Below are 23,329 nucleotides of genomic sequence, written 5' to 3' on the forward strand. Positions count from 1 at the left end.
TTTCCCAGGCTTTGGCTGTATGGAAAACAGCTGTCAGTGGATTGGTAAGCACTGACACATCATTGTCTCAGCAGTGTTTTCATTGATGCATTCGATTGGATCAAATAATTACATGTTTAGAGGAGGAAAATGTACCATATTTCCCTCTGAAATGGAATGAAGCAGTAGCATAAAACAGCATGAAGTGGAGACAGGAAGCGAAGGACTAGCCATTTACATTGCTCCACCTTAACAGACAGCCTGCATGATCGGAAAAGCAGAGACAGGCTGCTGGTTTTTTTCAACCCTCTGTCTCCACTGAAGAAGCTGCAGCGCCGCCTGGTGTCTGTAGAGAGAAGTCAAAAAGCTTACAGCACCTGGTATTCCCAGGCGGTCTCCCATCCAAGTACTAACCAGGCCCGACCCTGCTTAGCTTCCGAGATCGGACGAGATCGGGCGTGTTCAGAGTGGTATGGCCGTAAGCCACACGTGCACCCCGAAAAAGGCCTTTTGAAGATGCCCTCAGATGGCGTTTCATTGTTTTGCCTTGGAGTGCAGGTAGGGTACGTCCAGAAATAAAGCAAATCCTGTTACCAGGATGAAAAATGAGCCTTCATAGCAAGCTCTGCCGTCACCTGTTTTCACATTTCCCAGGCTTTGGCTGTATGGAAAACAGCTGTCAGTGGATTGGTAAGCACTGACACATCATTGTCTCAGCAGTGTTTTCATTGATGCATTCGATTGGATCAAATAATTACATGTTTAGAGGAGGAAAATGTACCATATTTCCCTCTGAAATGGATGAAGCAGTAGCATAAAAAAGCATGAAGTGGAGACAGGAAGCGAAGGACTAGCCATTTACATTGCTCCACCTTAACAGACAGCCTGCATGATCGGAAAAGCAGAGACAGGCTGCTGGTTTTTTTCAACCCTCTGTCTCCACTGAAGAAGCTGCAGCGCCGCCTGGTGTCTGTAGAGAGAAGTCAAAAAGCTTACAGCACCTGGTATTCCCAGGCGGTCTCCCATCCAAGTACTAACCAGGCCCGACCCTGCTTAGCTTCCGAGATCGGACGAGATCGGGCGTGTTCAGAGTGGTATGGCCGTAAGCCACACGTGCACCCCGAAAAAGGCCTTTTGAAGATGCCCTCAGATGGCGTTTCATTGTTTTGCCTTGGAGTGCAGGTAGGGTACGTCCAGAAATAAAGCAAATCCTGTTACCAGGATGAAAAATGAGCCTTCATAGCAAGCTCTGCCGTCAGCTGTTTTCACATTTCCCAGGCTTTGGCTGTATGGAAAACAGCTGTCAGTGGATTGGTAAGCACTGACACATCATTGTCTCAGCAGTGTTTTCATTGATGCATTCGATTGGATCAAATAATTACATGTTTAGAGGAGGAAAATGTACCATATTTCCCTCTGAAATGGAATGAAGCAGTAGCATAAAACAGCATGAAGTGGAGACAGGAAGCGAAGGACTAGCCATTTACATTGCTCCACCTTAACAGACAGCCTGCATGATCGGAAAAGCAGAGACAGGCTGCTGGTTTTTTTCAACCCTCTGTCTCCACTGAAGAAGCTGCAGCGCCGCCTGGTGTCTGTAGAGAGAAGTCAAAAAGCTTACAGCACCTGGTATTCCCAGGCGGTCTCCCATCCAAGTACTAACCAGGCCCGACCCTGCTTAGCTTCCGAGATCGGACGAGATCGGGCGTGTTCAGAGTGGTATGGCCGTAAGCCACACGTGCACCCCGAAAAAGGCCTTTTGAAGATGCCCTCAGATGGCGTTTCATTGTTTTGCCTTGGAGTGCAGGTAGGGTACGTCCAGAAATAAAGCAAATCCTGTTACCAGGATGAAAAATGAGCCTTCATAGCAAGCTCTGCCGTCACCTGTTTTCACATTTCCCAGGCTTTGGCTGTATGGAAAACAGCTGTCAGTGGATTGGTAAGCACTGACACATCATTGTCTCAGCAGTGTTTTCATTGATGCATTCGATTGGATCAAATAATTACATGTTTAGAGGAGGAAAATGTACCATATTTCCCTCTGAAATGGAATGAAGCAGTAGCATAAAACAGCATGAAGTGGAGACAGGAAGCGAAGGACTAGCCATTTACATTGCTCCACCTTAACAGACAGCCTGCATGATCGGAAAAGCAGAGACAGGCTGCTGGTTTTTTTCAACCCTCTGTCTCCACTGAAGAAGCTGCAGCGCCGCCTGGTGTCTGTAGAGAGAAGTCAAAAAGCTTACAGCACCTGGTATTCCCAGGCGGTCTCCCATCCAAGTACTAACCAGGCCCGACCCTGCTTAGCTTCCGAGATCGGACGAGATCGGGCGTGTTCAGAGTGGTATGGCCGTAAGCCACACGTGCACCCCGAAAAAGGCCTTTTGAAGATGCCCTCAGATGGCGTTTCATTGTTTTGCCTTGGAGTGCAGGTAGGGTACGTCCAGAAATAAAGCAAATCCTGTTACCAGGATGAAAAATGAGCCTTCATAGCAAGCTCTGCCGTCACCTGTTTTCACATTTCCCAGGCTTTGGCTGTATGGAAAACAGCTGTCAGTGGATTGGTAAGCACTGACACATCATTGTCTCAGCAGTGTTTTCATTGATGCATTCAATTGGATCAAATAATTACATGTTTAGAGGAGGAAAATGTACCATATTTCCCTCGGAAATGGAATGAAGCAGTAGCATAAAACAGCATGAAGTGGAGACAGGAAGCGAAGGACTAGCCATTTACATTGCTCCACCTTAACAGACAGCCTGCATGATCGGAAAAGCAGAGACAGGCTGCTGGTTTTTTTCAACCCTCTGTCCCCACTGAAGAAGCTGCAGCGCTGCCTGGTGTCTGTAGAGAGAAGTCAAAAAGCTTACAGCACCTGGTATTCCCAGGCGGTCTCCCATCCAAGTACTAACCAGGCCCGACCCTGCTTAGCTTCCGAGATCGGACGAGATCGGGCGTGTTCAGAGTGGTATGGCCGTAAGCCACACGTGCACCCCGAAAAAGGCCTTTTGAAGATGCCCTCAGATGGCGTTTCATTGTTTTGCCTTGGAGTGCAGGTAGGGTACGTCCAGAAATAAAGCAAATCCTGTTACCAGGATGAAAAATGAGCCTTCATAGCAAGCTCTGCCGTCACCTGTTTTCACATTTCCCAGGCTTTGGCTGTATGGAAAACAGCTGTCAGTGGATTGGTAAGCACTGACACATCATTGTCTCAGCAGTGTTTTCATTGATGCATTCGATTGCATCAAATAATTACATGTTTAGAGGAGGAAAATGTACCATATTTCCCTCTGAAATGGAATGAAGCAGTAGCATAAAACAGCATGAAGTGGAGACAGGAAGCGAAGGACTAGCCATTTACATTGCTCCACCTTAACAGACAGCCTGCATGATCGGAAAAGCAGAGACAGGCTGCTGGTTTTTTTCAACCCTCTGTCTCCACTGAAGAAGCTGCAGCGCCGCCTGGTGTCTGTAGAGAGAAGTCAAAAAGCTTACAGCACCTGGTGTTCCCAGGCGGTCTCCCATCCAAGTACTAACCAGGCCCGACCCTGCTTAGCTTCCGAGATCGGACGAGATCGGGCGTGTTCAGAGTGGTATGGCCGTAAGCCACACGTGCACCCCGAAAAAGGCCTTTTAAAGATGCCCTCAGATGGCGTTTCATTGTTTTGCCTTGGAGTGCAGGTAGGGTACGTCCAGAAATAAAGCAAATCCTGTTACCAGGATGAAAAATGAGCCTTCATAGCAAGCTCTGCCGTCACCTGTTTTCACATTTCCCAGGCTTTGGCTGTATGGAAAACAGCTGTCAGTGGATTGGTAAGCACTGACACATCATTGTCTCAGCAGTGTTTTCATTGATGCATTCGATTGGATCAAATAATTACATGTTTAGAGGAGGAAAATGTACCATATTTCCCTCTGAAATGGAATGAAGCAGTAGCATAAAACAGCATGAAGTGGAGACAGGAAGCGAAGGACTAGCCATTTACATTGCTCCACCTTAACAGACAGCCTGCATGATCGGAAAAGCAGAGACAGGCTGCTGGTTTTTTTCAACCCTCTGTCTCCACTGAAGAAGCTGTAGCGCCGCCTGGTGTCTGTAGAGAGAAGTCAAAAAGCTTACAGCACCTGGTATTCCCAGGCGGTCTCCCATCCAAGTACTAACCAGGCCCGACCCTGCTTAGCTTCCGAGATCGGACGAGATCGGGCGTGTTCAGAGTGGTATGGCCGTAAGCCACACGTGCACCCCGAAAAAGGCCTTTTAAAGATGCCCTCAGATGGCGTTTCATTGTTTTGCCTTGGAGTGCAGGTAGGGTACGTCCAGAAATAAAGCAAATCCTGTTACCAGGATGAAAAATGAGCCTTCATAGCAAGCTCTGCCGTCACCTGTTTTCACATTTCCCAGGCTTTGGCTGTATGGAAAACAGCTGTCAGTGGATTGGTAAGCACTGACACATCATTGTCTCAGCAGTGTTTTCATTGATGCATTCGATTGGATCAAATAATTACATGTTTAGAGGAGGAAAATGTTCCATATTTCCCTCTGAAATGGAATGAAGCAGTAGCATAAAACAGCATGAAGTGGAGACAGGAAGCGAAGGACTAGCCATTTACATTGCTCCACCTTAACAGACAGCCTGCATGATCGGAAAAGCAGAGACAGGCTGCTGGTTTTTTTCAACCCTCTGTCTCCACTGAAGAAGCTGCAGCGCCGCCTGGTGTCTGTAGAGAGAAGTCAAAAAGCTTACAGCACCTGGTATTCCCAGGCGGTCTCCCATCCAAGTACTAACCAGGCCCGACCCTGCTTAGCTTCCGAGATCTGACGAGATCGGGCGTGTTCAGAGTGGTATGGCCGTAAGCCACACGTGCACCCCGAAAAAGGCCTTTTAAAGATGCCCTCAGATGGCGTTTCATTGTTTTGCCTTGGAGTGCAGGTAGGGTACGTCCAGAAATAAGGCAAATCCTGTTACCAGGATGAAAAATGAGCCTTCATAGCAAGCTCTGCCGTCACCTGTTTTCACATTTCCCAGGCTTTGGCTGTATGGAATACAGCTGTCAGTGGATTGGTAAGCACTGACACATCATTGTCTCAGCAGTGTTTTCATTGATGCATTCGATTGGATCAAATAATTACATGTTTAGAGGAGGAAAATGTACCATATTTCCCTCTGAAATGGAATGAAGCAGTAGCATAAAACAGCAGGAAGTGGAGACAGGAAGCGAAGGACTAGCCATTTACATTGCTCCACCTTAACAGACAGCCTGCATGATCGGAAAAGCAGAGACAGGCTGCTGTTTTTTTTCAACCCTCTGTCTCCACTGAAGAAGCTGCAGCGCCGCCTGGTGTCTGTAGAGAGAAGTCAAAAAGCTTACAGCACCTGGTATTCCCAGGCGGTCTCACATCCAAGTACTAACCAGGCCCGACCCTGCTTAGCTTCCGAGATCGGACGAGGTCGGGCGTGTTCAGAGTGGTATGGCCGTAAGCCACACGTGCACCCCGAAAAAGGCCTTTTGAAGATGCCCTCAGATGGCGTTTCATTGTTTTGCCTTGGAGTGCAGGTAGGGTACGTCCAGAAATAAAGCAAATCCTGTTACCAGGATGAAAAATGAGCCTTCATAGCAAGCTCTGCCGTCACCTGTTTTCACATTTCCCAGGCTTTGGCTGTATGGAAAACAGCTGTCAGTGGATTGGTAAGCACTGACACATCATTGTCTCAGCAGTGTTTTCATTGATGCATTCGATTGGATCAAATAATTACATGTTTAGAGGAGGAAAATGTACCATATTTCCCTCTGAAATGGAATGAAGCAGTAGCATAAAACAGCATGAAGTGGAGACAGGAAGCGAAGGACTAGCCATTTACATTGCTCCACCTTAACAGACAGCCTGCATGATCGGAAAAGCAGAGACAGGCTGCTGGTTTTTTTCAACCCTCTGTCTCCACTGAAGAAGCTGCAGCGCCGCCTGGTGTCTGTAGAGAGAAGTCAAAAAGCTTACAGCACCTGGTATTCCCAGGCGGTCTCCCATCCAAGTACTAACCAGGCCCGACCCTGCTTAGCTTCCGAGATCGGACGAGATCGGGCGTGATCGGGCGTGTTCAGAGTGGTATGGCCGTAAGCCACACGTGCACCCCGAAAAAGGCCTTTTAAAGATGCCCTCAGATGGCGTTTCATTGTTTTGCCTTGGAGTGCAGGTAGGGTACGTCCAGAAATAAAGCAAATCCTGTTACCAGGATGAAAAATGAGCCTTCATAGCAAGCTCTGCCGTCACCTGTTTTCACATTTCCCAGGCTTTGGCTGTATGGAAAACAGCTGTCAGTGGATTGGTAAGCACTGACACATCATTGTCTCAGCAGTGTTTTCATTGATGCATTCGATTGGATCAAATAATTACATGTTTAGAGGAGGAAAATGTACCATATTTCCCTCTGAAATGGAATGAAGCAGTAGCATAAAACAGCATGAAGTGGAGACAGGAAGCGAAGGACTAGCCATTTACATTGCTCCACCTTAACAGACAGCCTGCATGATCGGAAAAGCAGAGACAGGCTGCTGGTTTTTTTCAACCCTCTGTCTCCACTGAAGAAGCTGCAGCGCCGCCTGGTGTCTGTAGAGAGAAGTCAAAAAGCTTACAGCACCTGGTATTCCCAGGCGGTCTCCCATCCAAGTACTAACCAGGCCCGACCCTGCTTAGCTTCCGAGATCGGACGAGATCGGGCGTGTTCAGAGTGGTATGGCCGTAAGCCACACGTGCACCCCGAAAAAGGCCTTTTAAAGATGCCCTCAGATGGCGTTTCATTGTTTTGCCTTGGAGTGCAGGTAGGGTACGTCCAGAAATAAAGCAAATCCTGTTACCAGGATGAAAAATGAGCCTTCATAGCAAGCTCTGCCGTCACCTGTTTTCACATTTCCCAGGCTTTGGCTGTATGGAAAACAGCTGTCAGTGGATTGGTAAGCACTGACACATCATTGTCTCAGCAGTGTTTTCATTGATGCATTCGATTGGATCAAATAATTACATGTTTAGAGGAGGAAAATGTTCCATATTTCCCTCTGAAATGGAATGAAGCAGTAGCATAAAACAGCATGAAGTGGAGACAGGAAGCGAAGGACTAGCCATTTACATTGCTCCACCTTAACAGACAGCCTGCATGATCGGAAAAGCAGAGACAGGCTGCTGGTTTTTTTCAACCCTCTGTCTCCACTGAAGAAGCTGCAGCGCCGCCTGGTGTCTGTAGAGAGAAGTCAAAAAGCTTACAGCACCTGGTATTCCCAGGCGGTCTCCCATCCAAGTACTAACCAGGCCCGACCCTGCTTAGCTTCCGAGATCGGACGAGATCGGGCGTGTTCAGAGTGGTATGGCCGTAAGCCACACGTGCACCCCGAAAAAGGCCTTTTAAAGATGCCCTCAGATGGCGTTTCATTGTTTTGCCTTGGAGTGCAGGTAGGGTACGTCCAGAAATAAGGCAAATCCTGTTACCAGGATGAAAAATGAGCCTTCATAGCAAGCTCTGCCGTCACCTGTTTTCACATTTCCCAGGCTTTGGCTGTATGGAAAACAGCTGTCAGTGGATTGGTAAGCACTGACACATCATTGTCTCAGCAGTGTTTTCATTGATGCATTCGATTGGATCAAATAATTACATGTTTAGAGGAGGAAAATGTTCCATATTTCCCTCTGAAATGGAATGAAGCAGTAGCATAAAACAGCATGAAGTGGAGACAGGAAGCGAAGGACTAGCCATTTACATTGCTCCACCTTAACAGACAGCCTGCATGATCGGAAAAGCAGAGACAGGCTGCTGGTTTTTTTCAACCCTCTGTCTCCACTGAAGAAGCTGCAGCGCCGCCTGGTGTCTGTAGAGAGAAGTCAAAAAGCTTACAGCACCTGGTATTCCCAGGCGGTCTCCCATCCAAGTACTAACCAGGCCCGACCCTGCTTAGCTTCCGAGATCGGACGAGATCGGGCGTGTTCAGAGTGGTATGGCCGTAAGCCACACGTGCACCCCGAAAAAGGCCTTTTAAAGATGCCCTCAGATGGCGTTTCATTGTTTTGCCTTGAAGTGCAGGTAGGGTACGTCCAGAAATAAAGCAAATCCTGTTACCAGGATGAAAAATGAGCCTTCATAGCAAGCTCTGCCGTCACCTGTTTTCACATTTCCCAGGCTTTGGCTGTATGGAAAACAGCTGTCAGTGGATTGGTAAGCACTGACACATCATTGTCTCAGCAGTGTTTTCATTGATGCATTCGATTGGATCAAATAATTACATGTTTAGAGGAGGAAAATGTACCATATTTCCCTCTGAAATGGAATGAAGCAGTAACATAAAACAGCATGAAGTGGAGACAGGAAGCGAAGGACTAGCCATTTACATTGCTCCACCTTAACAGACAGCCTGCATGATCGGAAAAGCAGAGACAGGCTGCTGGTTTTTTTCAACCCTCTGTCTCCACTGAAGAAGCTGCAGCGCCGCCTGGTGTCTGTAGAGAGAAGTCAAAAAGCTTACAGCACCTGGTATTCCCAGGCGGTCTCCAATCCAAGTACTAACCAGGCCCGACCCTGCTTAGCTTCCGAGATCGGACGAGATCTGGCGTGTTCAGAGTGGTATGGCCGTAAGCCACACGTGCACCCCGAAAAAGGCCTTTTGAAGATGCCCTCAGATGGCGTTTCATTGTTTTGCCTTGGAGTGCAGGTAGGGTACGTCCAGAAATAAAGCAAATCCTGTTACCAGGATGAAAAATGAGCCTTCATAGCAAGCTCTGCCGTCACCTGTTTTCACATTTCCCAGGCTTTGGCTGTATGGAAAACAGCTGTCAGTGGATTGGTAAGCACTGACACATCATTGTCTCAGCAGTGTTTTCATTGATGCATTCGATTGGATCAAATAATTACATGTTTAGAGGAGGAAAATGTACCATATTTCCCTCTGAAATGGAATGAAGCAGTAGCATAAAACAGCATGAAGTGGAGACAGGAAGCGAAGGACTAGCCATTTACATTGCTCCACCTTAACAGACAGCCTGCATGATCGGAAAAGCAGAGACAGGCTGCTGGTTTTTTTCAACCCTCTGTCTCCACTGAAGAAGCTGCAGCGCCGCCTGGTGTCTGTAGAGAGAAGTCAAAAAGCTTACAGCACCTGGTATTCCCAGGCGGTCTCCAATCCAAGTACTAACCAGGCCCGACCCTGCTTAGCTTCCGAGATCGGACGAGATCTGGCGTGTTCAGAGTGGTATGGCCGTAAGCCACACGTGCACCCCGAAAAAGGCCTTTTAAAGATGCCCTCAGATGGCGTTTCATTGTTTTGCCTTGGAGTGCAGGTAGGGTACGTCCAGAAATAAAGCAAATCCTGTTACCAGGATGAAATATGAGCCTTCATAGCAAGCTCTGCCGTCACCTGTTTTCACATTTCCCAGGCTTTGGCTGTATGGAAAACAGCTGTCAGTGGATTGGTAAGCACTGACAAATCATTGTCTCAGCAGTGTTTTCATTGATGCATTCGATTGGATCAAATAATTACATGTTTAGAGGAGGAAAATGTACCATATTTCCCTCTGAAATGGAATGAAGCAGTAGCATAAAACAGCATGAAGTGGAGACAGGAAGCGAAGGACTAGCCATTTACATTGCTCCACCTTAACAGACAGCCTGCATGATCGGAAAAGCAGAGACAGGCTGCTGGTTTTTTTCAACCCTCTGTCTCCACTGAAGAAGCTGCAGCGCCGCCTGGTGTCTGTAGAGAGAAGTCAAAAAGCTTACAGCACCTGGTATTCCCAGGCGGTCTCCAATCCAAGTACTAACCAGGCCCGACCCTGCTTAGCTTCCGAGATCGGACGAGATCTGGCGTGTTCAGAGTGGTATGGCCGTAAGCCACACGTGCACCCCGAAAAAGGCCTTTTAAAGATGCCCTCAGATGGCGTTTCATTGTTTTGCCTTGGAGTGCAGGTAGGGTACGTCCAGAAATAAAGCAAATCCTGTTACCAGGATGAAATATGAGCCTTCATAGCAAGCTCTGCCGTCACCTGTTTTCACATTTCCCAGGCTTTGGCTGTATGGAAAACAGCTGTCAGTGGATTGGTAAGCACTGACACATCATTGTCTCAGCAGTGTTTTCATTGATGCATTCGATTGGATCAAATAATTACATGTTTAGAGGAGGAAAATGTACCATATTTCCCTCTGAAATGGAATGAAGCAGTAGCATAAAACAGCATGAAGTGGAGACAGGAAGCGAAGGACTAGCCATTTACATTGCTCCACCTTAACAGACAGCCTGCATGATCGGAAAAGCAGAGACAGGCTGCTGGTTTTTTTCAACCCTCTGTCTCCACTGAAGAAGCTGCAGCGCCGCCTGGTGTCTGTAGAGAGAAGTCAAAAAGCTTACAGCACCTGGTATTCCCAGGCGGTCTCCCATCCAAGTACTAACCAGGCCCGACCCTGCTTAGCTTCCGAGATCTTACGAGATCGGGCGTGTTCAGAGTGGTATGGCCGTAAGCCACACGTGTACCCCGAAAAAGGCCTTTTGAAGATGCCCTCAGATGGCGTTTCATTGTTTTGCCTTGGAGTGCAGGTAGGGTACGTCCAGAAATAAAGCAAATCCTGTTACCAGGATGAAAAATGAGCCTTCATAGCAAGCTCTGCCGTCACCTGTTTTCACATTTCCCAGGCTTTGGCTGTATGGAAAACAGCTATCAGTGGATTGGTAAGCACTGACACATCATTGTCTCAGCAGTGTTTTCATTGATGCATTCGATTGGATCAAATAATTACATGTTTAGAGGAGGAAAATGTACCATATTTCCCTCTGAAATGGAATGAAGCAGTAGCATAAAACAGCATGAAGTGGAGACAGGAAGCGAAGGACTAGCCATTTACATTGCTCCACCTTAACAGACAGCCTGCATGATCGGAAAAGCAGAGACAGGCTGCTGGTTTTTTTCAACCCTCTGTCTCCACTGAAGAAGCTGCAGCGCCGCCTGGTGTCTGTAGAGAGAAGTCAAAAAGCTTACAGCACCTGGTATTCCCAGGCGGTCTCCCATCCAAGTACTAACCAGGCCCGACCCTGCTTAGCTTCCGAGATCGGACGAGATCGGGCGTGTTCAGAGTGGTATGGCCGTAAGCCACACGTGCACCCCGAAAAAGGCCTTTTAAAGATGCCCTCAGATGGCGTTTCATTGTTTTGCCTTGAAGTGCAGGTAGGGTACGTCCAGAAATAAAGCAAATCCTGTTACCAGGATGAAAAATGAGCCTTCATAGCAAGCTCTGCCGTCACCTGTTTTCACATTTCCCAGGCTTTGGCTGTATGGAAAACAGCTGTCAGTGGATTGGTAAGCACTGACACATCATTGTCTCAGCAGTGTTTTCATTGATGCATTCGATTGGATCAAATAATTACATGTTTAGAGGAGGAAAATGTACCATATTTCCCTCTGAAATGGAATGAAGCAGTAGCATAAAACAGCATGAAGTGGAGACAGGAAGCGAAGGACTAGCCATTTACATTGCTCCACCTTAACAGACAGCCTGCATGATCGGAAAAGCAGAGACAGGCCGCTGGTTTTTTTCAACCCTCTGTCTCCACTGAAGAAGCTGCAGCGCCGCCTGGTGTCTGTAGAGAGAAGTCAAAAAGCTTACAGCACCTGGTATTCCCAGGCGGTCTCCCATCCAAGTACTAACCAGGCCCGACCCTGCTTAGCTTCCGAGATCGGACGAGATCGGGCGTGTTCAGAGTGGTATGGCCGTAAGCCACACGTGCACCCCGAAAAAGGCCTTTTGAAGATGCCCTCAGATGGCGTTTCATTGTTTTGCCTTGGAGTGCAGGTAGGGTACGTCCAGAAATAAAGCAAATCCTGTTACCAGGATGAAAAATGAGCCTTCATAGCAAGCTCTGCCGTCACCTGTTTTCACATTTCCCAGGCTTTGGCTGTATGGAAAACAGCTGTCAGTGGATTGGTAAGCACTGACACATCATTGTCTCAGCAGTGTTTTCATTGATGCATTCGATTGGATCAAATAATTACATGTTTAGAGGAGGAAAATGTACCATATTTCCCTCTGAAATGGAATGAAGCAGTAGCATAAAACAGCATGAAGTGGAGACAGGAAGCGAAGGACTAGCCATTTACATTGCTCCACCTTAACAGACAGCCTGCATGATCGAAAAAGCAGAGACAGGCTGCTGGTTTTTTTCAACCCTCTGTCTCCACTGAAGAAGCTGCAGCGCCGCCTGGTGTCTGTAGAGAGAAGTCAAAAAGCTTACAGCACCTGGTATTCCCAGGCGGTCTCCCATCCAAGTACTAACCAGGCCCGACCCTGCTTAGCTTCCGAGATCGGACGAGATCGGGCGTGTTCAGAGTGGTATGGCCGTAAGCCACACGTGCACCCCGAAAAAGGCCTTTTGAAGATGCCCTCAGATGGCGTTTCATTGTTTTGCCTTGGAGTGCAGGTAGGGTACGTCCAGAAATAAAGCAAATCCTGTTACCAGGATGAAAAATGAGCCTTCATAGCAAGCTCTGCCGTCACCTGTTTTCACATTTCCCAGGCTTTGGCTGTATGGAAAACAGCTGTCAGTGGATTGGTAAGCACTGACACATCATTGTCTCAGCAGTGTTTTCATTGATGCATTCGATTGGATCAAATAATTACATGTTTAGAGGAGGAAAATGTACCATATTTCCCTCTGAAATGGAATGAAGCAGTAGCATAAAACAGCATGAAGTGGAGACAGGAAGCGAAGGACTAGCCATTTACATTGCTCCACCTTAACAGACAGCCTGCATGATCGGAAAAGCAGAGACAGGCTGCTGGTTTTTTTCAACCCTCTGTCTCCACTGAAGAAGCTGCAGCGCCGCCTGGTGTCTGTAGAGAGAAGTCAAAAAGCTTACAGCACCTGGTATTCCCAGGCGGTCTCCCATCCAAGTACTAACCAGGCCCAACCCTGCTTAGCTTCCGAGATCGGACGAGATCGGGCGTGTTCAGAGTGGTATGGCCGTAAGCCACACGTGCACCCCGAAAAAGGCCTTTTAAAGATGCCCTCAGATGGCGTTTCATTGTTTTGCCTTGGAGTGCAGGTAGGGTACGTCCAGAAATAAAGCATATCCTGTTACCAGGATGAAAAATGAGCCTTCATAGCAAGCTCTGCCGTCACCTGTTTTCACATTTCCCAGGCTTTGGCTGTATGGAAAACAGCTGTCAGTGGATTGGTAAGCACTGACACATCATTGTCTCAGCAGTGTTTTCATTGATGCATTCGATTGGATCAAATACTTACATGTTTAGAGGAGGAAAATGTACCATATTTCCCTCTGAAATGGAATGAAGCAGTAGCATAAAACAGCATGAAGTGGAGACAGGAAGCGAAGGACTAGCCATTTACATTGCTCCACCTTAACAGACAGCCTGCATGATCGGAAAAGCAGAGACAGGCTGCTGGTTTTTTTCAACCCTCTGTCTCCACTGAAGAAGCTGCAGCGCCGCCTGGTGTCTGTAGAGAGAAGTCAAAAAGCTTACAGCACCTGGTATTCCCAGGCGGTCTCCAATCCAAGTACTAACCAGGCCCGACCCTGCTTAGCTTCCGAGATCGGACGAGATCGGGCGTGTTCAGAGTGGTATGGCCGTAAGCCACACGTGCACCCCGAAAAAGGCCTTTTAAAGATGCCCTCAGATGGCGTTTCATTGTTTTGCCTTGGAGTGCAGGTAGGGTACGTCCAGAAATAAAGCAAATCCTGTTACCAGGATGAAAAATGAGCCTTCATAGCAAGCTCTGCCGTCACCTGTTTTCACATTTCCCAGGCTTTGGCTGTATGGAAAACAGCTGTCAGTGGATTGGTAAGCACTGACACATCATTGTCTCAGCAGTGTTTTCATTGATGCATTTGATTGGATCAAATAATTACATGTTTAGAGGAGGAAAATGTTCCATATTTCCCTCTGAAATGGAATGAAGCAGTAGCATAAAACAGCATGAAGTGGAGACAGGAAGCGAAGGACTAGCCATTTACATTGCTCCACCTTAACAGACAGCCTGCATGATCGGAAAAGCAGAGACAGGCTGCTGGTTTTTTTCAACCCTCTGTCTCCACTGAAGAAGCTGCAGCGCCGCCTGGTGTCTGTAGAGAGAAGTCAAAAAGCTTACAGCACCTGGTATTCCCAGGCGGTCTCCCATCCAAGTACTAACCAGGCCCGACCCTGCTTAGCTTCCGAGATCGGACGAGATCGGGCGTGTTCAGAGTGGTATGGCCGTAAGCCACACGTGCACCCCGAAAAAGGCCTTTTAAAGATGCCCTCAGATGGCGTTTCATTGTTTTGCCTTGGAGTGCAGGTAGGGTACGTCCAGAAATAAAGCAAATCCTGTTACCAGGATGAAAAATGAGCCTTCATAGCAAGCTCTGCCGTCACCTGTTTTCACATTTCCCAGGCTTTGGCTGTATGGAAAACAGCTGTCAGTGGATTGGTAAGCACTGACACATCATTGTCTCAGCAGTGTTTTCATTGATGCATTCGATTGGATCAAATAATTACATGTTTAGAGGAGGAAAATGTACCATATTTCCCTCTGAAATGGAATGAAGCAGTAGCATAAAACAGCATGAAGTGGAGACAGGAAGCGAAGGACTAGCCATTTACATTGCTCCACCTTAACAGACAGCCTGCATGATCGGAAAAGCAGAGACAGGCTGCTGGTTTTTTTCAACCCTCTGTCTCCACTGAAGAAGCTGCAGCGCCGCCTGGTGTCTGTAGAGAGAAGTCAAAAAGCTTACAGCACCTGGTATTCCCAGGCGGTCTCCCATCCAAGTACTAACCAGGCCCGACCCTGCTTAGCTTCCGAGATTGGACGTGTTCAGAGTGGTATGGCCGTAAGCCACACGTGCACCCCGAAAAAGGCCTTTTAAAGATGCCCTCAGATGGCGTTTCATTGTTTTGCCTTGGAGTGCAGGTAGGGTACGTCCAGAAATAAAGCAAATCCTGTTACCAGGATGAAAAATGAGCCTTCATAGCAAGCTCTGCCGTCACCTGTTTTCACATTTCCCAGGCTTTGGCTGTATGGAAAACAGCTGTCAGTGGATTGGTTAGCACTGACACATCATTGTCTCAGCAGTGTTTTCATTGATGCATTCGATTGGATCAAATAATTACATGTTTAGAGGAGGAAAATGTACCATATTTCCCTCTGAAATGGAATGAAGCAGTAGCATAAAACAGCATGAAGTGGAGACAGGAAGCGAAGGACTAGCCATTTACATTGCTCCACCTTAACAGACAGCCTGCATGATCGGAAAAGCAGAGACAGGCTGCTGGTTTTTTTCAACCCTCTGTCTCCACTGAAGAAGCTGTAGCGCCGCCTGGTGTCTGTAGAGAGAAGTCAAAAAGCTTACAGCACCTGGTATTCCCAGGCGGTCTCCCATCCAAGTACTAACCAGGCCCGACCCTGCTTAGCTTCCGAGATCGGACGAGATCGGGCGTGTTCAGAGTGGTATGGCCGTAAGCCACACGTGCACCCCGAAAAAGGCCTTTTAAAGATGCCCTCAGATGGCGTTTCATTGTTTTGCCTTGGAGTGCAGGTAGGGTACGTCCAGAAATAAAGCAAATCCTGTTACCAGGATGAAAAATGAGCCTTCATAGCAAGCTCTGCCGTCACCTGTTTTCACATTTCCCAGGCTTTGGCTGTATGGAAAACAGCTGTCAGTGGATTGGTAAGCACTGACACATCATTGTCTCAGCAGTGTTTTCATTGATGCATTCGATTGGATCAAATAATTACATGTTTAGAGGAGGAAAATGTTCCATATTTCCCTCTGAAATGGAATGAAGCAGTAGCATAAAACAGCATGAAGTGGAGACAGGAAGCGAAGGACTAGCCATTTACATTGCTCCACCTTAACAGACAGCCTGCATGATCGGAAAAGCAGAGACAGGCTGCTGGTTTTTTTCAACCCTCTGTCTCCACTGAAGAAGCTGCAGCGCCGCCTGGTGTCTGTAGAGAGAAGTCAAAAAGCTTACAGCACCTGGTATTCCCAGGCGGTCTCCCATCCAAGTACTAACCAGGCCCGACCCTGCTTAGCTTCCGAGATCTGACGAGATCGGGCGTGTTCAGAGTGGTATGGCCGTAAGCCACACGTGCACCCCGAAAAAGGCCTTTTAAAGATGCCCTCAGATGGCGTTTCATTGTTTTGCCTTGGAGTGCAGGTAGGGTACGTCCAGAAATAAGGCAAATCCTGTTACCAGGATGAAAAATGAGCCTTCATAGCAAGCTCTGCCGTCACCTGTTTTCACATTTCCCAGGCTTTGGCTGTATGGAATACAGCTGTCAGTGGATTGGTAAGCACTGACACATCATTGTCTCAGCAGTGTTTTCATTGATGCATTCGATTGGATCAAATAATTACATGTTTAGAGGAGGAAAATGTACCATATTTCCCTCTGAAATGGAATGAAGCAGTAGCATAAAACAGCAGGAAGTGGAGACAGGAAGCGAAGGACTAGCCATTTACATTGCTCCACCTTAACAGACAGCCTGCATGATCGGAAAAGCAGAGACAGGCTGCTGTTTTTTTTCAACCCTCTGTCTCCACTGAAGAAGCTGCAGCGCCGCCTGGTGTCTGTAGAGAGAAGTCAAAAAGCTTACAGCACCTGGTATTCCCAGGCGGTCTCACATCCAAGTACTAACCAGGCCCGACCCTGCTTAGCTTCCGAGATCGGACGAGGTCGGGCGTGTTCAGAGTGGTATGGCCGTAAGCCACACGTGCACCCCGAAAAAGGCCTTTTGAAGATGCCCTCAGATGGCGTTTCATTGTTTTGCCTTGGAGTGCAGGTAGGGTACGTCCAGAAATAAAGCAAATCCTGTTACCAGGATGAAAAATGAGCCTTCATAGCAAGCTCTGCCGTCACCTGTTTTCACATTTCCCAGGCTTTGGCTGTATGGAAAACAGCTGTCAGTGGATTGGTAAGCACTGACACATCATTGTCTCAGCAGTGTTTTCATTGATGCATTCGATTGGATCAAATAATTACATGTTTAGAGGAGGAAAATGTACCATATTTCCCTCTGAAATGGAATGAAGCAGTAGCATAAAACAGCATGAAGTGGAGACAGGAAGCGAAGGACTAGCCATTTACATTGCTCCACCTTAACAGACAGCCTGCATGATCGGAAAAGCAGAGACAGGCTGCTGGTTTTTTTCAACCCTCTGTCTCCACTGAAGAAGCTGCAGCGCCGCCTGGTGTCTGTAGAGAGAAGTCAAAAAGCTTACAGCACCTGGTATTCCCAGGCGGTCTCCCATCCAAGTACTAACCAGGCCCGACCCTGCTTAGCTTCCGAGATCGGACGAGATCGGGCGTGATCGGGCGTGTTCAGAGTGGTATGGCCGTAAGCCACACGTGCACCCCGAAAAAGGCCTTTTAAAGATGCCCTCAGATGGCGTTTCATTGTTTTGCCTTGGAGTGCAGGTAGGGTACGTCCAGAAATAAAGCAAATCCTGTTACCAGGATGAAAAATGAGCCTTCATAGCAAGCTCTGCCGTCACCTGTTTTCACATTTCCCAGGCTTTGGCTGTATGGAAAACAGCTGTCAGTGGATTGGTAAGCACTGACACATCATTGTCTCAGCAGTGTTTTCATTGATGCATTCGATTGGATCAAATAATTACATGTTTAGAGGAGGAAAATGTACCATATTTCCCTCTGAAATGGAATGAAGCAGTAGCATAAAACAGCATGAAGTGGAGACAGGAAGCGAAGGACTAGCCATTTACATTGCTCCACCTTAACAGACAGCCTGCATGATCGGAAAAGCAGAGACAGGCTGCTGGTTTTTTTCAACCCTCTGTCTCCACTGAAGAAGCTGCAGCGCCGCCTGGTGTCTGTAGAGAGAAGTCAAAAAGCTTACAGCACCTGGTATTCCCAGGCGGTCTCCCATCCAAGTACTAACCAGGCCCGACCCTGCTTAGCTTCCGAGATCGGACGAGATCGGGCGTGTTCAGAGTGGTATGGCCGTAAGCCACACGTGCACCCCGAAAAAGGCCTTTTAAAGATGCCCTCAGATGGCGTTTCATTGTTTTGCCTTGGAGTGCAGGTAGGGTACGTCCAGAAATAAAGCAAATCCTGTTACCAGGATGAAAAATGAGCCTTCATAGCAAGCTCTGCCGTCACCTGTTTTCACATTTCCCAGGCTTTGGCTGTATGGAAAACAGCTGTCAGTGGATTGGTAAGCACTGACACATCATTGTCTCAGCAGTGTTTTCATTGATGCATTCGATTGGATCAAATAATTACATGTTTAGAGGAGGAAAATGTTCCATATTTCCCTCTGAAATGGAATGAAGCAGTAGCATAAAACAGCATGAAGTGGAGACAGGAAGCGAAGGACTAGCCATTTACATTGCTCCACCTTAACAGACAGCCTGCATGATCGGAAAAGCAGAGACAGGCTGCTGGTTTTTTTCAACCCTCTGTCTCCACTGAAGAAGCTGCAGCGCCGCCTGGTGTCTGTAGAGAGAAGTCAAAAAGCTTACAGCACCTGGTATTCCCAGGCGGTCTCCCATCCAAGTACTAACCAGGCCCGACCCTGCTTAGCTTCCGAGATCGGACGAGATCGGGCGTGTTCAGAGTGGTATGGCCGTAAGCCACACGTGCACCCCGAAAAAGGCCTTTTAAAGATGCCCTCAGATGGCGTTTCATTGTTTTGCCTTGGAGTGCAGGTAGGGTACGTCCAGAAATAAGGCAAATCCTGTTACCAGGATGAAAAATGAGCCTTCATAGCAAGCTCTGCCGTCACCTGTTTTCACATTTCCCAGGCTTTGGCTGTATGGAAAACAGCTGTCAGTGGATTGGTAAGCACTGACACATCATTGTCTCAGCAGTGTTTTCATTGATGCATTCGATTGGATCAAATAATTACATGTTTAGAGGAGGAAAATGTTCCATATTTCCCTCTGAAATGGAATGAAGCAGTAGCATAAAACAGCATGAAGTGGAGACAGGAAGCGAAGGACTAGCCATTTACATTGCTCCACCTTAACAGACAGCCTGCATGATCGGAAAAGCAGAGACAGGCTGCTGGTTTTTTTCAACCCTCTGTCTCCACTGAAGAAGCTGCAGCGCCGCCTGGTGTCTGTAGAGAGAAGTCAAAAAGCTTACAGCACCTGGTATTCCCAGGCGGTCTCCCATCCAAGTACTAACCAGGCCCGACCCTGCTTAGCTTCCGAGATCTGACGAGATCGGGCGTGTTCAGAGTGGTATGGCCGTAAGCCACACGTGCACCCCGAAAAAGGCCTTTTAAAGATGCCCTCAGATGGCGTTTCATTGTTTTGCCTTGGAGTGCAGGTAGGGTACGTCCAGAAATAAGGCAAATCCTGTTACCAGGATGAAAAATGAGCCTTCATAGCAAGCTCTGCCGTCACCTGTTTTCACATTTCCCAGGCTTTGGCTGTATGGAATACAGCTGTCAGTGGATTGGTAAGCACTGACACATCATTGTCTCAGCAGTGTTTTCATTGATGCATTCGATTGGATCAAATAATTACATGTTTAGAGGAGGAAAATGTACCATATTTCCCTCTGAAATGGAATGAAGCAGTAGCATAAAACAGCAGGAAGTGGAGACAGGAAGCGAAGGACTAGCCATTTACATTGCTCCACCTTAACAGACAGCCTGCATGATCGGAAAAGCAGAGACAGGCTGCTGTTTTTTTTCAACCCTCTGTCTCCACTGAAGAAGCTGCAGCGCCGCCTGGTGTCTGTAGAGAGAAGTCAAAAAGCTTACAGCACCTGGTATTCCCAGGCGGTCTCACATCCAAGTACTAACCAGGCCCGACCCTGCTTAGCTTCCGAGATCGGACGAGGTCGGGCGTGTTCAGAGTGGTATGGCCGTAAGCCACACGTGCACCCCGAAAAAGGCCTTTTGAAGATGCCCTCAGATGGCGTTTCATTGTTTTGCCTTGGAGTGCAGGTAGGGTACGTCCAGAAATAAAGCAAATCCTGTTACCAGGATGAAAAATGAGCCTTCATAGCAAGCTCTGCCGTCACCTGTTTTCACATTTCCCAGGCTTTGGCTGTATGGAAAACAGCTGTCAGTGGATTGGTAAGCACTGACACATCATTGTCTCAGCAGTGTTTTCATTGATGCATTCGATTGGATCAAATAATTACATGTTTAGAGGAGGAAAATGTACCATATTTCCCTCTGAAATGGAATGAAGCAGTAGCATAAAACAGCATGAAGTGGAGACAGGAAGCGAAGGACTAGCAAGGACTAGCCATTTACATTGCTCCACCTTAACAGACAGCCTGCATGATCGGAAAAGCAGAGACAGGCTGCTGGTTTTTTTCAACCCTCTGTCTCCACTGAAGAAGCTGCAGCGCCGCCTGGTGTCTGTAGAGAGAAGTCAAAAAGCTTACAGCACCTGGTATTCCCAGGCGGTCTCCCATCCAAGTACTAACCAGGCCCGACCCTGCTTAGCTTCCGAGATCGGACGAGATCGGGCGTGTTCAGAGTGGTATGGCCGTAAGCCACACGTGCACCCCGAAAAAGGCCTTTTAAAGATGCCCTCAGATGGCGTTTCATTGTTTTGCCTTGGAGTGCAGGTAGGGTACGTCCAGAAATAAAGCAAATCCTGTTACCAGGATGAAAAATGAGCCTTCATAGCAAGCTCTGCCGTCACCTGTTTTCACATTTCCCAGGCTTTGGCTGTATGGAAAACAGCTGTCAGTGGATTGGTAAGCACTGACACATCATTGTCTCAGCAGTGTTTTCATTGATGCATTCGATTGGATCAAATAATTACATGTTTAGAGGAGGAAAATGTACCATATTTCCCTCTGAAATGGAATGAAGCAGTAGCATAAAACAGCATGAAGTGGAGACAGGAAGCGAAGGACTAGCCATTTACATTGCTCCACCTTAACAGACAGCCTGCATGATCGGAAAAGCAGAGACAGGCTGCTGGTTTTTTTCAACCCTCTGTCTCCACTGAAGAAGCTGCAGCGCCGCCTGGTGTCTGTAGAGAGAAGTCAAAAAGCTTACAGCACCTGGTATTCCCAGGCGGTCTCCCATCCAAGTACTAACCAGGCCCGACCCTGCTTAGCTTCCGAGATCGGACGAGATCGGGCGTGTTCAGAGTGGTATGGCCGTAAGCCACACGTGCACCCCGAAAAAGGCCTTTTAAAGATGCCCTCAGATGGCGTTTCATTGTTTTGCCTTGGAGTGCAGGTAGGGTACGTCCAGAAATAAAGCAAATCCTGTTACCAGGATGAAAAATGAGCCTTCATAGCAAGCTCTGCCGTCACCTGTTTTCACATTTCCCAGGCTTTGGCTGTATGGAAAACAGCTGTCAGTGGATTGGTAAGCACTGACACATCATTGTCTCAGCAGTGTTTTCATTGATGCATTCGATTGGATCAAATAATTACATGTTTAGAGGAGGAAAATGTACCATATTTCCCTCTGAAATGGAATGAAGCAGTAGCATAAAACAGCATGAAGTGGAGACAGGAAGCGAAGGACTAGCCATTTACATTGCTCCACCTTAACAGACAGCCTGCATGATCGGAAAAGCAGAGACAGGCTGCTGTTTTTTTTCAACCCTCTGTCTCCACTGAAGAAGCTGCAGCGCCGCCTGGTGTCTGTAGAGAGAAGTCAAAAAGCTTACAGCACCTGGTATTCCCAGGCGGTCTCCCATCCAAGTACTAACCAGGCCCGACCCTGCTTAGCTTCCGAGATCGGACGAGATCGGGCGTGTTCAGAGTGGTATGGCCTTAAGCCACACGTGCACCCCGAAAAAGGCCTTTTGAAGATGCCCTCAGATGGCGTTTCATTGTTTTGCCTTGGAGTGCAGGTAGGGTACGTCCAGAAATAAAGCAAATCCTGTTACCAGGATGAAAAATGAGCCTTCATAGCAAGCTCTGCCGTCAGCTGTTTTCACATTTCCCAGGCTTTGGCTGTATGGAAAACAGCTGTCAGTGGATTGGTAAGCACTGACACATCATTGTCTCAGCAGTGTTTTCATTGATGCATTCAATTGGATCAAATAATTACATGTTTAGAGGAGGAAAATGTACCATATTTCCCTCTGAAATGGAATGAAGCAGTAGCATAAAACAGCATGAAGTGGAGACAGGAAGCGAAGGACTAGCCATTTACATTGCTCCACCTTAACAGACAGCCTGCATGATCGGAAAAGCAGAGACAGGCTGCTGGTTTTTTTCAACCCTCTGTCTCCACTGAAGAAGCTGCAGCGCCGCCTGGTGTCTGTAGAGAGAAGTCAAAAAGCTTACAGCACCTGGTATTCCCAGGCGGTCTCCCATCCAAGTACTAACCAGGCCCGACCCTGCTTAGCTTCCGAGATCGGACGAGATCGGGCGTGTTCAGAGTGGTATGGCCGTAAGCCACACGTGCACCCCGAAAAAGGCCTTTTAAAGATGCCCTCAGATGGCGTTTCATTGTTTTGCCTTGGAGTGCAGGTAGGGTACGTCCAGAAATAAAGCAAATCCTGTTACCAGGATGAAAAATGAGCCTTCATAGCAAGCTCTGCCGTCACCTGTTTTCACATTTCCCAGGCTTTGGCTGTATGGAAAACAGCTGTCAGTGGATTGGTAAGCACTGACACATCATTGTCTCAGCAGTGTTTTCATTGATGCATTCGATTGGATCAAATAATTACATGTTTAGAGGAGGAAAATGTACCATATTTCCCTCTGAAATGGAATGAAGCAGTAGCATAAAACAGCATGAAGTGGAGACAGGAAGCGAAGGACTAGCCATTTACATTGCTCCACCTTAACAGACAGCCTGCATGATCGGAAAAGCAGAGACAGGCTGCTGTTTTTTTTCAACCCTCTGTCTCCACTGAAGAAGCTGCAGCGCCGCCTGGTGTCTGTAGAGAGAAGTCAAAAAGCTTACAGCACCTGGTATTCCCAGGCGGTCTCCCATCCAAGTACTAACCAGGCCCGACCCTGCTTAGCTTCCGAGATCGGACGAGATCGGGCGTGTTCAGAGTGGTATGGCCGTAAGCCACACGTGCACCCCGAAAAAGGCCTTTTGAAGATGCCCTCAGATGGCGTTTCATTGTTTTGCCTTGGAGTGCAGGTAGGGTACGTCCAGAAATAAAGCAAATCCTGTTACCAGGATGAAAAATGAGCCTTCATAGCAAGCTCTGCCGTCAGCTGTTTTCACATTTCCCAGGCTTTGGCTGTATGGAAAACAGCTGTCAGTGGATTGGTAAGCACTGACACATCATTGTCTCAGCAGTGTTTTCATTGATGCATTCAATTGGATCAAATAATTACATGTTTAGAGGAGGAAAATGTACCATATTTCCCTCTGAAATGGAATGAAGCAGTAGCATAAAACAGCATGAAG

General features: G+C 47.6%; 34 non-coding genes and 3 pseudogenes across 34 annotated transcripts; all 37 read right to left on the reverse strand.

Annotated features, from left to right (window-relative positions):
- Window positions 1–344: 344 nt before the first annotated feature.
- LOC140997180 (5S ribosomal RNA) lies at window positions 345–463 on the reverse strand. Its single transcript, XR_012179137.1, has one exon. It is a non-coding gene; the product is annotated as a 5S ribosomal RNA (ribosomal RNA).
- A 505-nt stretch (window positions 464–968) lies between these two features.
- On the reverse strand, window positions 969–1,087 carry LOC140997181 (5S ribosomal RNA). Its single transcript, XR_012179138.1, has one exon. It is a non-coding gene; the product is annotated as a 5S ribosomal RNA (ribosomal RNA).
- Window positions 1,088–1,593: 506 nt separating this feature from the next.
- LOC140997184 (5S ribosomal RNA) lies at window positions 1,594–1,712 on the reverse strand. Its single transcript, XR_012179140.1, has one exon. It is a non-coding gene; the product is annotated as a 5S ribosomal RNA (ribosomal RNA).
- A 506-nt stretch (window positions 1,713–2,218) lies between these two features.
- Window positions 2,219–2,337, reverse strand: LOC140997185 (5S ribosomal RNA). The gene has a single exon (XR_012179141.1). It is a non-coding gene; the product is annotated as a 5S ribosomal RNA (ribosomal RNA).
- Window positions 2,338–2,843: 506 nt separating this feature from the next.
- On the reverse strand, window positions 2,844–2,962 carry LOC140997186 (5S ribosomal RNA). Its single transcript, XR_012179142.1, has one exon. It is a non-coding gene; the product is annotated as a 5S ribosomal RNA (ribosomal RNA).
- A 506-nt stretch (window positions 2,963–3,468) lies between these two features.
- Window positions 3,469–3,587, reverse strand: LOC140997309 (5S ribosomal RNA). Its single transcript, XR_012179258.1, has one exon. It is a non-coding gene; the product is annotated as a 5S ribosomal RNA (ribosomal RNA).
- A 506-nt stretch (window positions 3,588–4,093) lies between these two features.
- LOC140997187 (5S ribosomal RNA) lies at window positions 4,094–4,212 on the reverse strand. Its single transcript, XR_012179143.1, has one exon. It is a non-coding gene; the product is annotated as a 5S ribosomal RNA (ribosomal RNA).
- Window positions 4,213–4,718: 506 nt separating this feature from the next.
- Window positions 4,719–4,837, reverse strand: LOC140997306 (5S ribosomal RNA). Its single transcript, XR_012179255.1, has one exon. It is a non-coding gene; the product is annotated as a 5S ribosomal RNA (ribosomal RNA).
- Window positions 4,838–5,343: 506 nt separating this feature from the next.
- LOC140996862 (5S ribosomal RNA) lies at window positions 5,344–5,462 on the reverse strand. The gene has a single exon (XR_012178859.1). It is a non-coding gene; the product is annotated as a 5S ribosomal RNA (ribosomal RNA).
- A 506-nt stretch (window positions 5,463–5,968) lies between these two features.
- Window positions 5,969–6,097, reverse strand: LOC140996859 (5S ribosomal RNA; annotated as a pseudogene).
- A 506-nt stretch (window positions 6,098–6,603) lies between these two features.
- LOC140997188 (5S ribosomal RNA) lies at window positions 6,604–6,722 on the reverse strand. Its single transcript, XR_012179144.1, has one exon. It is a non-coding gene; the product is annotated as a 5S ribosomal RNA (ribosomal RNA).
- A 506-nt stretch (window positions 6,723–7,228) lies between these two features.
- On the reverse strand, window positions 7,229–7,347 carry LOC140997189 (5S ribosomal RNA). The gene has a single exon (XR_012179145.1). It is a non-coding gene; the product is annotated as a 5S ribosomal RNA (ribosomal RNA).
- Window positions 7,348–7,853: 506 nt separating this feature from the next.
- Window positions 7,854–7,972, reverse strand: LOC140997190 (5S ribosomal RNA). Its single transcript, XR_012179146.1, has one exon. It is a non-coding gene; the product is annotated as a 5S ribosomal RNA (ribosomal RNA).
- A 506-nt stretch (window positions 7,973–8,478) lies between these two features.
- On the reverse strand, window positions 8,479–8,597 carry LOC140996868 (5S ribosomal RNA). The gene has a single exon (XR_012178864.1). It is a non-coding gene; the product is annotated as a 5S ribosomal RNA (ribosomal RNA).
- Window positions 8,598–9,103: 506 nt separating this feature from the next.
- LOC140996869 (5S ribosomal RNA) lies at window positions 9,104–9,222 on the reverse strand. The gene has a single exon (XR_012178865.1). It is a non-coding gene; the product is annotated as a 5S ribosomal RNA (ribosomal RNA).
- Window positions 9,223–9,728: 506 nt separating this feature from the next.
- LOC140996870 (5S ribosomal RNA) lies at window positions 9,729–9,847 on the reverse strand. Its single transcript, XR_012178866.1, has one exon. It is a non-coding gene; the product is annotated as a 5S ribosomal RNA (ribosomal RNA).
- Window positions 9,848–10,353: 506 nt separating this feature from the next.
- LOC140997393 (5S ribosomal RNA) lies at window positions 10,354–10,472 on the reverse strand. The gene has a single exon (XR_012179337.1). It is a non-coding gene; the product is annotated as a 5S ribosomal RNA (ribosomal RNA).
- Window positions 10,473–10,978: 506 nt separating this feature from the next.
- Window positions 10,979–11,097, reverse strand: LOC140997191 (5S ribosomal RNA). The gene has a single exon (XR_012179147.1). It is a non-coding gene; the product is annotated as a 5S ribosomal RNA (ribosomal RNA).
- A 506-nt stretch (window positions 11,098–11,603) lies between these two features.
- LOC140997192 (5S ribosomal RNA) lies at window positions 11,604–11,722 on the reverse strand. The gene has a single exon (XR_012179148.1). It is a non-coding gene; the product is annotated as a 5S ribosomal RNA (ribosomal RNA).
- Window positions 11,723–12,228: 506 nt separating this feature from the next.
- LOC140997193 (5S ribosomal RNA) lies at window positions 12,229–12,347 on the reverse strand. Its single transcript, XR_012179149.1, has one exon. It is a non-coding gene; the product is annotated as a 5S ribosomal RNA (ribosomal RNA).
- Window positions 12,348–12,853: 506 nt separating this feature from the next.
- On the reverse strand, window positions 12,854–12,972 carry LOC140996924 (5S ribosomal RNA). The gene has a single exon (XR_012178895.1). It is a non-coding gene; the product is annotated as a 5S ribosomal RNA (ribosomal RNA).
- Window positions 12,973–13,478: 506 nt separating this feature from the next.
- Window positions 13,479–13,597, reverse strand: LOC140996841 (5S ribosomal RNA). The gene has a single exon (XR_012178843.1). It is a non-coding gene; the product is annotated as a 5S ribosomal RNA (ribosomal RNA).
- A 506-nt stretch (window positions 13,598–14,103) lies between these two features.
- On the reverse strand, window positions 14,104–14,222 carry LOC140997195 (5S ribosomal RNA). The gene has a single exon (XR_012179151.1). It is a non-coding gene; the product is annotated as a 5S ribosomal RNA (ribosomal RNA).
- A 506-nt stretch (window positions 14,223–14,728) lies between these two features.
- Window positions 14,729–14,837, reverse strand: LOC140996898 (5S ribosomal RNA; annotated as a pseudogene).
- Window positions 14,838–15,343: 506 nt separating this feature from the next.
- On the reverse strand, window positions 15,344–15,462 carry LOC140997196 (5S ribosomal RNA). Its single transcript, XR_012179152.1, has one exon. It is a non-coding gene; the product is annotated as a 5S ribosomal RNA (ribosomal RNA).
- A 506-nt stretch (window positions 15,463–15,968) lies between these two features.
- LOC140997307 (5S ribosomal RNA) lies at window positions 15,969–16,087 on the reverse strand. Its single transcript, XR_012179256.1, has one exon. It is a non-coding gene; the product is annotated as a 5S ribosomal RNA (ribosomal RNA).
- Window positions 16,088–16,593: 506 nt separating this feature from the next.
- On the reverse strand, window positions 16,594–16,712 carry LOC140996863 (5S ribosomal RNA). The gene has a single exon (XR_012178860.1). It is a non-coding gene; the product is annotated as a 5S ribosomal RNA (ribosomal RNA).
- Window positions 16,713–17,218: 506 nt separating this feature from the next.
- On the reverse strand, window positions 17,219–17,347 carry LOC140996860 (5S ribosomal RNA; annotated as a pseudogene).
- Window positions 17,348–17,853: 506 nt separating this feature from the next.
- Window positions 17,854–17,972, reverse strand: LOC140997197 (5S ribosomal RNA). The gene has a single exon (XR_012179153.1). It is a non-coding gene; the product is annotated as a 5S ribosomal RNA (ribosomal RNA).
- A 506-nt stretch (window positions 17,973–18,478) lies between these two features.
- LOC140997199 (5S ribosomal RNA) lies at window positions 18,479–18,597 on the reverse strand. Its single transcript, XR_012179154.1, has one exon. It is a non-coding gene; the product is annotated as a 5S ribosomal RNA (ribosomal RNA).
- A 506-nt stretch (window positions 18,598–19,103) lies between these two features.
- LOC140997308 (5S ribosomal RNA) lies at window positions 19,104–19,222 on the reverse strand. Its single transcript, XR_012179257.1, has one exon. It is a non-coding gene; the product is annotated as a 5S ribosomal RNA (ribosomal RNA).
- A 506-nt stretch (window positions 19,223–19,728) lies between these two features.
- On the reverse strand, window positions 19,729–19,847 carry LOC140996864 (5S ribosomal RNA). The gene has a single exon (XR_012178861.1). It is a non-coding gene; the product is annotated as a 5S ribosomal RNA (ribosomal RNA).
- A 516-nt stretch (window positions 19,848–20,363) lies between these two features.
- On the reverse strand, window positions 20,364–20,482 carry LOC140997200 (5S ribosomal RNA). Its single transcript, XR_012179155.1, has one exon. It is a non-coding gene; the product is annotated as a 5S ribosomal RNA (ribosomal RNA).
- Window positions 20,483–20,988: 506 nt separating this feature from the next.
- Window positions 20,989–21,107, reverse strand: LOC140997201 (5S ribosomal RNA). Its single transcript, XR_012179156.1, has one exon. It is a non-coding gene; the product is annotated as a 5S ribosomal RNA (ribosomal RNA).
- A 506-nt stretch (window positions 21,108–21,613) lies between these two features.
- On the reverse strand, window positions 21,614–21,732 carry LOC140996835 (5S ribosomal RNA). The gene has a single exon (XR_012178837.1). It is a non-coding gene; the product is annotated as a 5S ribosomal RNA (ribosomal RNA).
- A 506-nt stretch (window positions 21,733–22,238) lies between these two features.
- Window positions 22,239–22,357, reverse strand: LOC140997202 (5S ribosomal RNA). The gene has a single exon (XR_012179157.1). It is a non-coding gene; the product is annotated as a 5S ribosomal RNA (ribosomal RNA).
- Window positions 22,358–22,863: 506 nt separating this feature from the next.
- On the reverse strand, window positions 22,864–22,982 carry LOC140997203 (5S ribosomal RNA). The gene has a single exon (XR_012179158.1). It is a non-coding gene; the product is annotated as a 5S ribosomal RNA (ribosomal RNA).
- Between the last annotated feature and the right edge of the window lie 347 nt (window positions 22,983–23,329).

Source organism: Pagrus major, chromosome 5 (genome assembly GCF_040436345.1).
Source record: "Pagrus major chromosome 5, Pma_NU_1.0".
In the NCBI taxonomy this organism is placed as follows: Eukaryota; Metazoa; Chordata; class Actinopteri; order Spariformes; family Sparidae; genus Pagrus; species Pagrus major.